The sequence below is a fragment of the Nesoenas mayeri genome, assembly GCF_963082525.1.
Source record: "Nesoenas mayeri genome assembly, chromosome: 2".
In the NCBI taxonomy this organism is placed as follows: domain Eukaryota; kingdom Metazoa; phylum Chordata; class Aves; order Columbiformes; family Columbidae; genus Nesoenas; species Nesoenas mayeri.
In genome coordinates this window covers 49,739,451-49,757,666 of record NC_137543.1, presented here as the reverse complement: position 1 = coordinate 49,757,666, position 18,216 = coordinate 49,739,451, and positions in this window count along the sequence as shown.

Genomic DNA, 18,216 nt, shown 5'->3' with positions numbered 1-18,216 from the left:
TTTAAAAAAAAAAAAAAGAAAAAAAAAAGAGAGACAAAAAAAGACAAAACCAAACAAAACTACCACCGCTCCACCAAAACCCTCTCCAACTTTGCTTGCCATTTCCTAGAATATACCTTCTTATCTCTCAAAATTCATAACCCGCAGATCAAACTACTGATGTTTACAGTGGCACTAGAGCTGGAGCAGCAAGAGAAGAACACAGTGTTGCAGCCACTTTTGTGTTGTGTGTGGCCAGTGCAGGGTTACTTTCTGCAAATTCATTCCCCAGTCTGGCTTGGGTGGGTTTACACACAGAAAGTTTCTTCCTCTTCCCCTTGTTGGGCTCATCAAGGGATCTGGTGATCCTATTGTTGAGCTTTGTTCGGGATGGTGAGCAAAAGGTGTGGAGAGATGAGGAGTTGGTGACTGGTTCCAGTTTCAATAATTAATTTGCGAGCCATGGAAAATGGCTTAGTGCCTAATTGAATAGTCTGCCCTTGTGTTTTGAGTAGCTGTGAAAGATCAAATCGTTAAAATAATAATCTAAATACCATCTCTCTTTCCTCTTGGCTTGAGTTCTCGATGTCGTTAAGCAAGTTGTCTTTGAAACAGGAGTTGTAGAAAACAATGCTTTTTACGCTGCAAAACAACATCCTTTATTGTGGCATTTCAGCAGCTAAAGGAAAAAATTGGAAGGAAAAAGAGAGAGTCAGATAATGATCAAAGTGAAGGTGTAGCAGCTTTTCAGAATTAGCCAAAGAAAGGATTTGAAGCTCGAGATAAAACAGTGAAAATAAACAAACAACATATAGCCAACAAACAAAGATCAGCAGCAGGAGATAGGAGAAGAAAGAAAAGAAAGAAAGGAAAGGAAGGAAAGAAAGAAAGAAAGAAAAAAAACCCTGACCTTCATTAACTTCAGGTTGATTTTGCTTTCATTCTTACTTTGGCTCCAGTGTCCCACCTGGTGCACTGTTGCACCTCACTAGATAATTCCTTCTCCAATGACATTAATTCTGGGTAAATTTGGATCAGTGTTACTCATGAATATCTCCTTTGTTCCTTCAGTTTTTAGTGAAGAGATGTTTTAACACAGAGTATACTTCAACTTGGTTATTTTTCTTTAACCGTTCTTTTATCACTTACAGGTGAAAAAAAATGTTATGCTGGCACTTGCTGATCAGTAAGGCCAGGACCTAACATATGCAAAACTGTCTTGTTTTCTCTTGGTCACAAAGGCCACTAAAGAAAACAATATCTTGGGGTCAAGCAGGTGTAAAGGCCGATCCTGTAGCCCTAACTACTCACCTGAGCAGGATCTGCATACACTGTGGGTGCCTGAGCCTCTGAGGAGCAGCACACAGCTCCTGCAGCCACTGATCGCACCTGAAATCAACTATAGCTGCAAGATTTAAAGTGCTTCTCCATATGCTGCATTGCACAGGGCCAATGTGAGCTGCTGTACTGAAGCAGGAGCATTATCTTCTGGGTGCTCTTACAGTGCCTGAATAATTGCTTTTTCTTCAAAACACTATTTTAATCAGAGAGAAAACCACAAGTAACATGGGTTCAAGCTGGTTTCAGAGCATAAAAAATTAAGTATGTCTAGAGGTTGACCATCCTCTGCTGTCTTTCCTTGATGACCATGCTTCTTCACTTGTGCCGACGTCTTCCAAAACCGAAAGAGAATTATTCCAGTCATGGAAAAAGCAGGAGAAGTATAAACAGGCTAATACATGTTATATAAAACTATGGGAAGAAAAGAGCGTCTTAGGTAAATACCAAGCTACTTATTTTATGATTTTTAAATGTCATTCTTTTGTCCAATATTGACTTTTTTATATGGAAGTTGAATTATAGATCTTACAGCACTTGGGAGCCTATGGCATCCTTGCTTTGACACAGCTGGTCAAGTTAAGAATTGAAGTCTCAGTAATTAGCCACGATTTTCACTGCACTGGGAAGCTGGGCAAGGATGAAAAAACTTTGAGGTTGTTCCTCCCTCCAGGTAAAGCCGAAGCTACTGGGAGAGAGCCAGACTGTCCTCTGAAGGAGTGCTCTGTGGCATCCACATCTTATTGCTGCAAATAGATATTTCTTCGGGCGGCAGATCTGTAGGCAGAAATGCAATGTGCATTTTTGACACTCCGACTTTTCTCTCCAACGATGTGTTTTGGAGCACCTGCATGCACAATGGGAATCACGGAGTGTGATGGGAGCTGAAGGTAGAACCCGAATCTGAACTTCAGAAATTGTGTGTTGAGGCAGAACCCCATGGCTGATGCTGAGGAGCAACGATGGGCGAAATCAGAGACAAAAAGCAGATGACAAAGGAGAATTCGTTGCAGAAATGTGGACAAAGGAAATGAAAAAGGAGTAGAAGGAAGGAAAGAAGGGAAGAAGGGACAAAGGAAGGAGGCAGGCAAGAAGGCTGGCTGTTTGGGAAACCAATTTATTGCTGAACATGCAGATTCATAGCAGTGTAAGAACCTGATTGCTTTGAGAACTGGGAATTTTCCTCTATCTGTACTCAAGGTGGCAATTCCTGGGACACACATCTCTAGTTTTCTTCTTTAACTGCCTTTAATTGCGGTTTTAATATTATCCTGCACATGTAAGCAGGAAATCAACATTTCACGAATAATTAAAACAGACAGTGTAGTCTTTCTGAACACTGGGCAAAAACTCAGAAGATTCAGGGTTTCAGAGTCATCGCTGTCGTAGACAAATCCTTCTCTCTTTCTGTGTCACCAGGGGGTCATTAGGAGCTCTCACAACACAAATAAATCAAGGAAAAACAATACATTATGCTACCCATGGAAGGGAAGGGTCTGATATCCAGATCTTCTGCGTCTTGGTCTGGTATTTCTAACTCAGGACCACGCTGGCTGTTTTATTTTAATTAACCTTTAACAATGAATGAAGGTTCATTTCTGACAGGTTCAAAGAGGCACCCAGACTTTGGCTTGTTTTTCAGATATAATCTGCAATGTTAATGTGTTTTGGGCATACAATGCCATGCAGGAATTCTTGTGATGAATTCATTGTTTATACTGTTTTTTAACCACCAAATAATGTTTGAGTCACACTGAATTTTTGTCAGGTTTTAAAATATTTTTTTAAAGAGTGGGAAATAATTTATCCCTATTTATATATACATACATAATTAAAAGAATAGAAAAAGGAAAAAGCAAGGTAATTATTTCATAAGCGTCCCTTTTGTTTCCACAGACATTTGAAATACTGTCTCTCCTTCTCATAACATCCACATAAAGGGTAAGAAAGCTGACTGAAAGGATTGGTGATATTTCTAAAATGCTGTTAATTTTAAATATCTTTTCCATGAAAATGTCAAAAAATGAAATATTGACATATTTGGTGAGGGTTCAAATTACTGTTTATATGAGTTTATTTTTAGGAGTTTGTTTTCAAAATGAAAACATTTTCCTGTTTAACTTTTTTTTTTAGTCCTTTTTTAAATTTTCATTTTCAGTTTCCTCTTCTTTCCTTTTGTCCTCTTTTTTTTGTTGTTGTTTTCTGTCTTGCTATGGAGGAGAAAGGGAAAAAGAAAACAGAGCAAAACCAAACCAAACCATAAAAGACTGTTAGGTGTTCATTTTCTTATTTCTGAAAAGATCAAAGATACATATAATGGAAAATTTCAGCAAACTAATAAACCATTTCATGGAAACTGACAATTTTGTGACTGGTCACTTTTCAAAATTACTGCTACTCTGTTTTGTGAGGTTCAAAGACGTATCACGATGAATGGAAAATATTTTAAGCATGATTTTTTACTAGACTGTCCTTTTAATTAACTAGAGCTAGCAGTTTAATTGGAACTTAAATATTCTTTGCAGATTTAAGATTTCCAAAGGCACTGACCTAATAATTCCAACTGGTGTCAATGGAAGAAGTGAATGTTCTGCAAATCTGTGCTGTATGGTTTTCATAAAAAAGGAATTAGCCATACACTGCTTATGAATTTTGAGTGTATTTTATTTTCATCTCCAAACCTCAATATGTTTTTCTTCAGTAATAAATTAATAAATTTTTATATATTTCATTTGAGATTCTTACTTAGCCATGCGTGTACAGAGTAAGTTCTAGTGCAGACCTCCCTGTACCCAGAGAAAGACAGCTATGGCATGTAAAATGTTATCCTTGAAAACTGCAACTTCTCATTATGACAGAGGCCCAGCAGGTGACAGAAGGAAAAGCCACTGGCCCATGAACTAGGAGCCCAGAGTATCGTCGAGCTTTGCTGCTACCCCTGAGGAAATAAAAAGAAAAGGGTGAAGAGTGAACCTACAGGACCCAGAATGCCACTTTGCTGGGCGACAGATTTATTTTGTCCCTTCTCTTTGCTGCTTTGCCGGTCGTCTGTTGAAGGGCAATTGTTAGAGGCTGGAAATGAACACTTCTTAAGAGTGCAGGAAGGGGCACTATTTATTTCTCCGCTATTTATTTCTATGATGGACTGTTCTGTGTTTTTTGTTCTTTTATTTTTTTTTTCTTTTCTTTTCTTTCTTTTTTTTTTTCCCAAACCTTTAGCTTTGCTTAGGTTAGCTTTGGAAGAAAAATGGAACAATAAAAAGAGCAAAGCCTACAGTCACTCTGATATGTGTTTTCACACGTAAACCAGAGCACCGAGGCATGCACGCTTCAGTTGCCATGTCAGTATGAATACTGGCTAGTTTCAATATCAAAATCAGAGAAGAGACATTAAATGTCTCTTTGCTTGTATGGAACAGCTACTGTCTGAGGTCTAGGTTAACTGTCCAGATGACATATTATATTCAAATAAAGCATGCTTTTTAGAAAACTATTAAGATGCCGTGGCTGCGTGGTGTATTTGAGACTGGAGATACCTTGTGGTTTAGATTTGTTTGAAAGGACTTAATTGCTTTTTATATGCTTATCATCTTGACTGGATAACACACAGAGGCATCAGCTACATCGGCTGAGGAATTTCAACATCCTGCAGCACTCTCAAGATTTTATCAAAACCATATCTTACTTCTTCCCAAACAACATGACTTTCCCACCTTGTCACTGTCTGGATCGTTGTGGATTTTCTCCTTTGCAAGGCTATACACCTCATTGGTCTTGTGGCAATGTGGATTGCGATGTCTAAATAGATCTGACAACACTGAAAGGAGCAAAAGTAGCTGATCCAGTGTAACATCTGCCTGCCATATTACACTTGTGCTCCACGGTGGATCTGCATATGTACCACACGGTTGATGTGTCCCTCCTGCAACAGATTTATTCTCTATAACAAGGTCAGCTCCCAGCATACACAGTTACGTGTCATGGCCAATTGTCTGGGGAGTGATGAAGTCCAGCTGAAGTCTCACTATGGATCTTGCCAAGCACTGTTTGGGTGATTTCACTGGAGTGGGGTGTGCCATTAGTGTCAGTATAAACCCATCAAGGAAGCTACAGTAAAAACAAAAACCTTGAAGACAGAGCTTCTCCCCTGTATTTGCCACAGGATTGTGAATGTAAATAATATTGCTGTTCTTTGCGTTCCTTGCAGCCAGTGTTCACAGTGCTCTTCTGCATTTGGCATTGCATTTTGCTTTTTGTTACATTACAGGCCTCATATCCCACCTATTATACTCTTGTTATAACTCCTGTTCAGGAGTATAATGTAGACAAACCTCTGCCACCGTTTTTTATTGAACACAAAACTTCACTACATGCTTAAAGTTTTCACTCATTTATTAATGGAGTTATTCCCAGAAACTGAGGGTGTGGTGCTGCTTTGAGTTGGAGACAAGTGTTCAAATGAGCTCGGAAAGATTTCTAATCATAACCCTGTTATTTCTTTATTTGTGAAGTCAACACAGGACATGAGATTCTTTTTCCTTTCTATTATTAGGCACACTTAAAAAAGCTGCCAATGTAAGATCTATTCTAGTGCATAAATCCACGAGTCCATTTATAATTCCATTTTTTTTTCCTTATTATGATCTAGGTACCAAACGTTCTGGGAAAACCCCTTTGCTGACAATCCTAATCATTGTCTTTTTGAATGGAATGCAGAACATCCCACATTTAGTGTATGATTATTTTTGTTCAAACCTTCATCCAGGAAGGAGCCTGTCTATGCAACAGCCTATTGCATAGGTGCCTTGAAAGTCAACAGACTCTTGTGCTGATAAAATGAGCAAGTTCAGTCATTATAATACATTTGCATCAGGGTTTCAGCCTGCCTATTCCTGATCTCTGCTTTTGAGATAGCATCTTATTGGTGCAGCTCTTTACAAAGTGGAGACAGTGGTTTTCAGCCCATCATCCAAAGACTCTCAGGGGCTACATCTAATGGAAGCAAGGAAAGCAACATGTTATCAAGAGTCCAAACCTCTACCAGAACATTTTTAGGAATACTGAGATATGAGATCAGGCAACAGTAGATAAAAATGAACTACTTGAAATGAACTCAAAAGCATGTAGAATGCCGACACAACAGAGAAAAGATATGTTTGACATGGCTACCTTTGCTAAATGAAAAAATAAAACCAAAACCATTATCTGCATTATCTGGAGTCATTGGGAAGCTTCCAAGCACAGTGCATCACAGAGATACTCAAAACTGAAGAGATTTAGGAATTTATCTCTAGACCCAGAAAAGGTACAATTATATCTTGTCATATTTGTGTGAGGTACATGGTCTTGTTTTTGAAAATCTGTATATTGCTATTACTTCAGTGCAAGCTGTTATTTGTATGGCTAGGTATGGCATACCTCCAGAATCACTCACACAAGTGAGGATTTATTTTCATTTGTGAGGATTACTAAGTGACAGTCCATAGCATATTTGTCCAGGCTCGTCTGATAGTATCTCCATAACTCATTAAATCTGGATGATAAACCTTGTTTGTTGAAATAAAATAATGACACAGGCTGCAGTATTTTATAAGTACAACTCACTTTTGGCTCACACAGAATTGGCTACCGTAAGTTAACATGGCTTATCTAGCTACCCCACATCAGCAGAGCCCTACCAACTGTCCACGTCAACTACCTGCTAAAGTGAAAGACTTTAGGAATAATATTGAAAATGTGAAGAGGTCTCAGAAGAAATCTTCGTGAATGATGAAAAACACAGAAAATACTGTTTATAGCGAAAGACTGAAAATACTCAAGCCTTTTGGTTTATCAAAGAAGTAAGCAGAAAGTTTATCACAGAGTGCTAATACTTTCTGAAGGAACAGAAACACAATAATAGATGGCTCTGCAGTCTGGCAGACAAAGAAATAACAACAGGGTAAGTCTAGAAAATAGACAAAAACACATTGGAAATACGGCGAACATTTTATGCTGCAACAGTAATTGGTGATTAAAACAGTTTACTATTATTTCAGTGAGATTTCCATTGCTGGATGTTTTCAAATCTAGACTGAATTTTAAAAACAATGTAATTCAAATCATGATCATCTGTTGAACTCAAAGTAGAAATTAACACTTGTACGTCTTTTGGCCAAAGTAATGCAGAATATCAGATGATCAAAGTGGTGTTTTTCCAGCCTTAAAATTCATGTCTAGCACAATACATAAAACGTTCCCGTGAAGAAAAGGAACTTAGAACAAAACCCTTCAACCCCAACACTGTTTCAAAATCAAATTTGCACCCTGTTTCTGAATATTTGGATCAGCATTAGCTTCTAAAGACACAGAGATGACAATCCCATCCAGCCTCCTTTTCTTTGTTGGTGGTTCTATTCTTACCAGGTTTAGTGATGTTTTCCTGCTCTTGTTATGCCTCTGTCTAGTGAACTGAAAATTCATTATCAGCCCTGTGTTCCTCCATGAAATAAAAATAGCATTTGATCAAGTTACCTCTTAACCTGCCCTTTGATAAGCAAAGTCTCCATAGCCTCCTAGGTCTTCTGACTTGAAGGCGAATAGGGGAAGGTCAAAGGGGGGTGAATTTGCTTAGGTAATGTAAGCCTAAAGCTTGTTTTCTTAGGAGTGTTTTATGAAATGGATTTCATTGATGTTACTAATAATTAGAACTGGCCAAAAATGTTCAAATAAATTTTTATCTGTTCTTTGGAACATATTTTGGTTGTTTCATCTAACTGTTTTTTTTTCACTCTCTGGGAATGGTTAAGGAACAATGACTTCCAACAAATGTCTGGGTTTTCATGTATGAATGCAAGTCTCTTCTTTGCCCTACTCTTTCAATAGCGGGATCTTTTTGCCTCTGCATTTAGATGTGCGAAGAAGACGCTCTGCGTGCAGTAAAAGCAGAACAATCAAAATCCACCCAGAGAAATCCCAAAGCAGTGATTTGGAAGGGAAATGGAGAGGTCCTTTTCAGATGGCCCAGCCCCACCCCCTTGTCATCAGGATTAAGACAGTAAGGGTGCGGGTTGCATATTTGCAAGTGAATCAGCTGCTTTCCAAAAGACTGTTATTTTTCAGTAAAAGCAATAGGATATCTTTGTTAACTTACTATTTAAGGGAAAATACTCTTTTGAGGAGGTGTCTTTCCGAGAAGTAACTAAATGGATTTTTTCATATACTGAATTATGACAATCTTTGTTTTGGCTCAAGTTATAAGGATTGTGTTTTAATAAATGACCACGATTATTTTTCATTATGTACAAAGTGTAGAGGAGTCATCAAATTAAAGGCAAAATAATAATTTTCCACTGTCTTTGTAGTTTCTCTCTTCCTACACGTAGCTCTCCCAGTGTATATGAGTCTAAATGGAGAAGTGGTTTTGGGTGCATCCATTTTACTCTTTACATCTTCGGAAGATGAAGGCTCAGTGCTATTAAAAAATACAGGTCCCTGAAAGATTTTTAAAGGTGTGTGAATGTGCAGTAAGATATCACAGTCTTTCTGTGTATTTATCTTCTGGTACGGTAATAGCCTCCTTCTCCAATGACTCTTTTTCTCCTAGGTGCAAAATTATGTTTTAAAGTAGCTAAGTATTATGTATCTTCATTTAAAAAGAGATATATTTTTTTTGTGTCTGCCACAAATTGAAAATCTGAAAGCAGTTGCTCCTATATTTCTCTGCAAGATTTCCTGGAGAGAAACAAGTGCCTAAGGGCTACACAGTGAATTTGTAGCGTCTAGGACTCATCAGACCTACCGTGGATGTGCTGTACAATTGATCAGTGCTTACACAGCAAGTTCCATGAGCTACAGGGTTCACGCACGGGGGTGCAGCACCACAGGCTGTGGCGTCCCACACAGGTGGCATTAGGTGTGCAAGCTGTGCAGAGCCAGCCTGTGCACACACACTGGCCGTCTGTGCAGGATCTCCGCCAGTCCAACACTTCACGCAGAGCTCCCAGAACCTGAAACACTGCCGGCTTCAAAACAAAACAAGAAGAAAAAAAAAGCAGGAAGAAAAAAACGAAAAAAGAAATAAAGCCTACTCTTATACAAATATAAAAACTTCTTCCCTCGGAGATCCTGCCCAGATGACCAGGGAGTGCAGCAGGGCAGTAGGTGGTGGATAAATGTGGTGGAAGTGGCAGGTATCTTTGAAAGATTTATTGAGTTTAATGTGTCATTTTTTTCCATCAGCACGGCAATTTTCGATGGCAGTAACAATACCAGAGCTGATGTATGGACCAGCAGATGTCAGTGTAGTTCTGTTCATTCATCTTCCCTTTTGATGGCATTCCAGTTATTTTCCTTGATCCCTGACGCTCAGCTTTCTTATTTAACCATTGTCTTTTCACAGCTTAATGCATCATAATATTTGTAATTCATGTCGTCCGTCAATGTGTTTGGAAATGGACGTACATCTTAACAAAAGTTAAGTCTAACCCCAGGACTGATGTTGAAATACTGGCACAACTAGGCAGAGCAGAAGACAGCAGGAGACCGGGCAGGGAGACAAAGCGCTGGGCTGCTAAGCAGGGCATTGCTGTGAGGGACACCAGAGTCCTTGTCCAGCCTCAGCCTTCCCCAGTGATCATGTGTGTTGCAATACAGAGCCACCCCCAGCTCTTCTGAGTTTTTAAGGAAAAGAAAATACAACATGGACAAGAGAAGAATGTGCTCCCATGTCCCGCTCTCTGAAATTATTTCTTCCTCACTTGATAGTGCCAGCCAGGGTGCTCTTCCCAGCTGAGCTGAATCCCCAGTGAAAGCTCATTGAGTTACAGAGCGGTAACAGAGCTACTAGGTTTCTAAACCAGGTAATAACCTTTGAGATCTGAGCAGAAGGGAGTTTTGGTTTAACCACCCAGTTCCAAGACTTTCTGCAGGAGCTGAAGAAATTCCTGAAAAGTTCATTTAGAATAGTTTTCAGTTGTTGTCATAAGGGTGAGGAAAAATGATGTTCTTATGCCAAAGATGATAACCACAAAAAAAACCCAAAGCTGTATTTTCATATGTGGTGATATTATATATTTTGGATGCCCTAACATCTTGACTACACAAGAAGTCTGTCTTCTTTCATCCTGAATTGACCGCTCTCAGATGCAAAAGCAGCTGCTCTGTCAGTAAACCTAAATAAGATACGTTGTCAGAATAATCGGTGGTGCTTGTTATAGTGGGATCACCCGTTCAAGCCTCCCGCCACCAGCAGTCCAGATCTTGACCTTAAAACCTTCTCCCATCCTTTAAGGAACTGTAACCAGCAGTGTGCAAACATGCAGGACTTGCATTGTAGCTCATTTTTGGCAGACCTGTGGGTGGGAGTATCAGTCTCACAACAGGGGCTGGAGGTGCTTTCACAGCGCTGGCCACTGGAGAAAAAGACCTAGCCCAAGAGAGAGCTGCATGTCCCTTTCCTGCCACAGATCAATGGCACGTCAGCGCCAGCAGCTTCACACTGCCGAGCTGTTCTGGAAACAAAGACAGGGCCCCAGTTCGGCAAATTTTGGATCTGGATGGATATGATCCCAAAATAGATAGGCTTCTGATCCAGGATTTTGGCACAGCCTGTCACAGAGTAATTGGCTTTGCAAAGAGTTGGACTGGGAGCCAAATCTCAGAGGTTGGGATTGTTTTGGGGTTTGTTTCAGGTCCATTTTTAGTGTAAGAGGAATTACGTGATATGCTGTGCTAAACTTGTGACATGGCATCATTATCAAGTTATAACATGATGCTATTAATTCATCACATTCTCTGCAAGTTGCTGTGACCACAATCCTAATTGTTTCTTGAAGCTCACAGTAATGTAGCCTCTGGCTCATAATAAAATTACATGCAAAATCTCATGAGGTGGAAAAGGAAAAGGAATGAAAATCTCTCTGTGGACCTTTCTGGGTTGTGCAAGTCATGGCTTTTGACAGGGAGAAATATTCCAATAGCAAAGATTGGCAAATATTAGAAAGTTTGGCTATAGATATATGGAAGTTTCTCAGAAGCTTTTCCAAACCTCATCTTAAGATTATCCAAGACACTACGCAGACCTATTGGTTACAATTTCTGGTCTTTACTGACTCCAACTAGCACAAACTTATGTGAAAATTGAAATATAAAATAAACAACTGCCTACCCCAGGAAAGAAAATCTCTCCCGTTTCTTAAATCTTGACTCACTAAATCTTTTCAGCTTTTTCAAAGTGTATACATATGTTCACTTGGATAGAAGATTTGGGTCATATCCTAATATTTAGCTGAACCAATTTGAACAGTCATTCTGATCCAATAATTTGCTTTTAATGAATACGATGTGAAGAGCTAGACTCTTTATTGAATTTAGCTTTCTGAGTAACCTAGTCCCTCTTTTTCCCCCTGTATATCCCTCCAGATGATCCCACAACTCCAATGCACCATTCATATTCATGCCAACTGCTCTTAAGCCAGCAGTGCATTCATATTCATGCCAGCTGCTCTTAAGCCAGCAGTGCAGGACCACGCTGTGCCCTAGGGTCATGTCTGTCCACAACACTGCCCTGATAGCACATGACCACAATGTGAGGTGCTAAGGAGAACTCTGCAAGAAGAACTTCCCCTGCCCACGTGGTGCCCATCAGCAGATCTACCTGCCAGTGGAACCTGCCCAAGTGGGTCTCCACACAGTCACCGCTCCCTTCCCATGACTGTCCTGCTGTTTCTACCCCGATATTATCCAGCAATAACATAAGCCATCAGGGTGCCTTCAGAACTCCAGCCTCCCCTTGAACGTGCTTTCCATGGCTGGAGCAGAAGCATCCCGCTCCCCATGCCAAACTCCAGCCCCTTGCATGAAATGCTGCTCGCTTGTTGGAGGACAACATCAGGAAATGGAGTCAGTGTGTGGAGCAGAGGCACTAAAAACTGGTTTGGATAGTCTCATAAGCATCTCCAGGTGTTCGATAAATTAAAATAGTTGTAAAATAAAATGGAGGGAGAGGCTGTCAGTCATTGTGGGCAATTCTGGCAGTTAGTGTTATCTCATACAGAGAGAGCTCCTTTTACTTTGTACTCCCAAGAAAGGTTTTGTTGGGTCTATTAGTCTTTGGGTAACTCAGAGAAGGGATGTGACAGGAATTTAATGTGCCCCTTCTGAAATCCTCACTGTTCTGATAATCACAAAGAGTTAAAGTAACGCAGCAGAAGGTTTCTCTGGGCCTCTAGGAGGTTCAGCAGATTACTAATACACTACAGGCACTTTTAATGACAGAGCTTCCAGCTCAAATCTGGCCTTTTTATTATGATGAAGGGCCTGGCCCCAAGTGGTACAGAACACCTGCAGCTCTCATTGAATACAATGGGATCTGATGCTGATGAAAGGGACCATTTTCAAACTTCCTTAGAAGTAGGCGCTCCCCAGATGTTATGCAAAAAGCCCTGCAGAACAGGCATCGAGTGCTGTGATACTAAGCAGGCCAGCCACTATTTTCCTCAGCAGGATAAACCCAGGAGTTTGTGAGAGTGGTTTATGTGATCGGATCTCCTATCCAGGAGCAAGCAAATTAAGGTCAGTGCTGACTGAATTAATGGAAGTATTAGCCATTTCTTCAGAAGCACTGGACATTTGAACAAAGAGGATTTTCTTTTGTTGGGAAGGTGCCTGATGACATCTGAGTTTTGTCACTGAAAATAGTCATAGCAAGACTTTGAATATAATCCAGAAGAAAACTTGTGAGAAACTGGGAAGCGTGTGTATAAGGGAAGACAAAGGGAAGCACAAAACTTCTTAAGCATAATTTCAAGTTGTGTGTTAGAGAATTATTTTATCATATCTCTAAATTTCACTGTTTATCCACAGTCAAGAGAAAACAACACTATCACACTTTTGCAATCCCATTTCTTTGCAAATTCCCTTTAACCCATTGGTTAATGCAGATGAGGAACTTCAGCCCTGGGTGGTACTGATGCCTCTGGGACACATCACTTAGGTATGGGTGGGATTGGTGCTGGCAATTATAGATGAAGTACTGTAAAACTGTTCATTAAATGTAAGGCTACGCTGTACTATTGGGTTCTTTATTTTATTTTATTTTATTTTGTTTTGTTTTGTTTTGTTTTATTTTATTTTATTTTGTCTTATTTTTTATGGCTTTTAGCCATTGCTCCCTCCCTTCCACATTTTATATATCTAGTTATTAGACAGAGAGCTGGTTCTAATTAAAGTCAATCAAAAATAAAACAATACACAAAAATCGGAATATATTGTATACTTGATTAGCCATGGCTGGGCAATAATATGCAAGGAAAAATCTACATCCCTACCCTCTCAGCTGGGGATAAGATCCAGAATCATATTACCAATATAAACAGCATAAAGCAGTCTGCTTTATTAATACCTAATATATCAGGTATCACACATTCATTGCAAAAGGCAAAAGAATAAAAGCATGCCTGCATTCTGGCATTGACACAGATATTAAATAACACATGTCCTGTCCTGGATTTTCCTTTCTTTGTTAGAGGGTGGCAGGGGAAGAAAGGAATATATACAATAATAGCAAAAAAAAAAAAGAAGTTCTGCGACAGTTATGTGGTGATGGCAACATTGGCCCATTGTATGCAGTGAGTCAACACAAAAATGCAACAAACCCCCCAAATAATATCCATGTATCGGGCCAAATCCCAGCCATCACCAGCTGTCCAAGCGCTGTGGATTTGCTGCGGCAGCGCTGCATAGCTGGGAGGAAGGAGGCTGTAAGTGAGGACTTGGGCAAGTGATTTGTGCAGCTCAGGAATGTCACAGAAGTGCTGGGTGTTGTCGGTTTATTTTCCTGCTCTTGGGTCCTCGTAGGGGCCAGTTTATGCTTTTCACAGGGCTGTTGTAGCTCACATCCCCAGTGCTGAGGGACTACTGTCAGGCAGAGAAAAGCTGAAGACTTAGTATTCCCCAGTGATGTTTTCTTTCTGGTCTTGTCCCTCTATTCCCTAATCCCTTCCTCCACCATCGTCCTGGGGGTGGAGGAGGAGGGGAGGTCCTGAAAAGAGAATGCAGAGGCAGTGCTAGATAAATGCTGCCAGATAAACCCCTCTCTGTCAAAGTTATTTCCCTGGACAGTTTCTTTGTGTCTGTGTAGCTGGCATAAAGTGGCCAAAGCATACGACCGCCTCTCATCACAGTGATTGTGTGTACATTGTCTGTATGTGAGTATAGACATGAATAAGGTTGGACTCTTTATCTCTTACTGGGATTTAGGTTTTCTCCAAATATGAAATCCAGTAGCTGTCTTCCACTGGATGGAAATAAACCCATGAACTTTAAAAAGCAATGAAGTAAAACTTCCCCAGTGGCTTTGATATGGCTGATTCTTTTTTAAGCCACTTGGACTTGGCATTGCTTCGTGCCAGCCTGCCAGCCTGGGATGCTGTTGTTTTTATCCATGCTGGAGAATCAGACAGCTTGCTGATGGCTTGCAGTGTATGGCACTTGCATGTGTTACCTGGCATCATCCTGAACTCAAAGAAATTGCAGTTCTCATCCTTCACTTGTGTGTGAGTAGTGGCAGTACAAGGCTGAGCCATGCACAGGCATGTGAAATATTCTATTCCTTTTCTCCTGAACATGGTAGTCCCTCAGACTGGAGTAACTGTATTATAATACCTCCTTCATTCTCTTCCCACCACTGCATTCCGAAGCCAGCGACCTAGGGCCATACTGCACCTATTCCTCTTGCCCCACAGCTGATTCAGCCTTACACCTCAGCCATCCACCTCTGCCCCTCATGCAACTGCCTCGACACTTCAGCCATTCGCCCCCGACACACAGCAAGACTCTGGGAACTGACGAAGTTACTACCAGTCAACTGATTACCTGCTAATCTGCTGCTTGGCAGCAGCTGGTTGTGTGAAAGCTCTTATCCTGCAGCTCAACTTTTTCACAGAAGGAGGTAAGGCTGAACACGAACTCCTGTACAGAGGCAATTACACAAGCTACGGGGTTACTGCCTTGACATAGGCAGCTGAAGCCTGCCGCCCCCACATATCATTTGAAGTATTTCACACACCAGCAGTGGTGCACATACCTCAGCCTGGTTTTGTGGACTGGGCATTCGTGAGCCTGTCAGGTTGGCTGAGGTCTGTTCTGTGCTGATGTGTGTGTGTGTTTGCATGGTTAAATTGTTCTGCTTTCTATTTGCAAACTTGCTGAAGGAGAAATTGCCTCCTACAGAATTTATAGGGATCTTGCATAATAGGACACTCATCTTGGTGAGGCTTTGAGGTGCTACCAATACTGGCAGTCCTTTGTGTTGCATTCAGAGCAAATCAAGACATTTCCTTGATTACATGTGCTTGACTGATGCCTTGGAGTGTGGCACATGGCACTGGATTTGTTGATTAAGTATTATGGTGAGCCAGAAAGTGATTCACCGTGACATAATAAGATGTGACTGATGTGTCCTGATGTGATACAAACTGAAGTGTCGCAGAAAGACACACAGTCAGACCCACATGGGGGTAAAACCTAAAGCACTTTTTCTGACACCCAGTTGTCAGATATTTGACTTGGACAATTAGAGACTTGCCACCAATGCTCTGCTGTCCTCAGTCACCACACTAAATCTTCCTAATTGGCAAATACATTAGCGAGAACTGACATCACCATGTTAGTCATTGCACAAACATGGAGGTTGGTGGGGAGGTACAATCGTTCAGAGTTGTCCATAATTAATCACAGACAGGTAGTTCAGAAAGGCTACGGGAACAGTCTCCACATTCACTTACTAACACTTTACGATCCAAAACAGAATCCAGAAGTTATTCCAAGACAGGCAGTCATAAAGCCTTGAAAACTGGTACTGAGAGTTGCTTTTGTTGTGCCCTACATAAATCTGTCTGATTTTGGCTAAATTATATACTGTTTAAAGTCAGCACTTAAAGTAAAAACAACCTGTGTTGTGTTTAGAAGAACCTTTGCTGCTGAAACCTCTGTGTATTTGCAGTGTGCTGTGTGCTGCACAAGATTGTGCCTTGGAGGAGTTGAGCTTCTGTACAAAGAAGTCCAGATGGGGCATTGCAGAAGGCTTTATGGTTGTGCACAAGAGCCTTATCAGCAAGGACATGTCAACCCTGTAACTGGACTAAACAGAAAGCACTGTGACAGCTCTACTCTGTGTAACCTACCCTGTGTGTAATGAAGTACCTGTTTCATAGGTGTGGAACATGTGGTGCGGGCAGACCCAGAGTGGACACTCAATGCCATATGGCACCAGGAGTCAAAAGCAATGAGAAAAATTACCTCTATACAAAAAAAGGATCAGTGGTGATTCCTGTAAGAGTTAAAATGTTTGTGGAATATGGAGCACTACTGGAGAAGGTTTGAAGAGTGCTTCTTTCTGTGTCTGCAAGTGATAGTGGCAATCACAAGGCAGCCTTATTTCTAGCAGTAACTGGTGTGTCTGCCAGACTGCCATTAAGCTAGAGAGTAAAGGCTGATTGTGAAGCTGTATTTTAGAAATTTGAGGAGTACCTGTACTTCATGTAAGAATGAAACAAAGGAGAGAAATGTTATTAAACAAAATGAAAAGGAAGGAAAAAAATCACAAGGATGTTTGTGGCTGGGCTCAGGCTGAAGACTAGGTCTTAAAGTTCTGGAGGCTACCTGAGACCTGATAAGACTGTGACTGTGATCAAAACAACCTGGAGGTGATAACTGCAGGTTTCAAAGTAATCCTTTAAGAAAACATTAGAATTCATCACAGCACAGCTTATAGAGAATGGACTGTCTTATGACAAACTAGACAGGATACAAAGAAACTCAACATTACTGCAAAACTGAAACTGGAGGTCAGCAAAATCCAGTAAAGCAGCGCAGAATGTTGCCAATGCTGGGCTAATAGCACATGCCCAACTAAGGGCCAGCAGGTGTGAGAATGTGCAAGAAATCCCTTGAAATTATGTCATTTTGTCAGCTTTGTAGGTAGTAGTACAGTATTTGTAGATGAGGAATAAGATAGTGACTTAGTCAAATGTACATTTCCTAGAAGCAGGAGATAGTGTTTCATTAGAACATTGGACTATTGTTTGGGAAGCAAATGTGTCTCTAACTTTACATGAGATGAAGAGCATCAAGCCCATACTACCACAATGCATTTTCTTCACATTGCAGGAAAAACTAACATGCTGGAGGAAAGACAGCTAAGACCCCAAAATCTTCTCAGGGAACTTACCCTGGGTGTTTGTGGAAAAGACCACATTCTTATTGCTACCAGAGAAAAGACAGTACTGAGAGGCTGGTCTCTCAAAAGAACCACTTCTTGGTTGAGAGGAACCTGCCATACCTCAACTCCCAAGCTCCTTTGGCATGAGCCTGTGTACATGTCCCAAATTCGGGGTGCATTTTTTTTCTACACTTCCCCTGAGCCTTTACTACTCAGAGATGTTTCTTTAAGTCCAATAGACAGACTTATTAATTTTGTTAATATCTTCCTTATTATCGATTTTTTAATTAGCATTAAAAATGTCTGAAGTTTATATTGGGACAGACCTTGTAGTTATCTCTCTCCATTTCTCCTCCCATCTCATTCAGCGTTGAGTCATTTGTTCTGGTGTTTCAGTTGTTATTTTCTGTAACATGCCTTTTCTTGATGTTTTTCCACAGCAGGGCAGTAAGGCAGTGTTACACTCCCATTCCCACCTTTACACCCCACAGCCATCTTTGTGTACAGCTCCAGTTCTGGCTCTGCTCATGTGTCCTCCCGCAGTTTCTTCGCCTGGAAATTCAGGCCTCCCGGTGGCTTGATTCCCACTGTAGAGCGTTGTAGCTATTTCTTGGTGCTGCTTTGTGTTCCTCATTCTCCCCACCTTACAGCCAGCTTTATTTGACTGAACACTGCAGCAGTTCTCCAGAAATACCTCC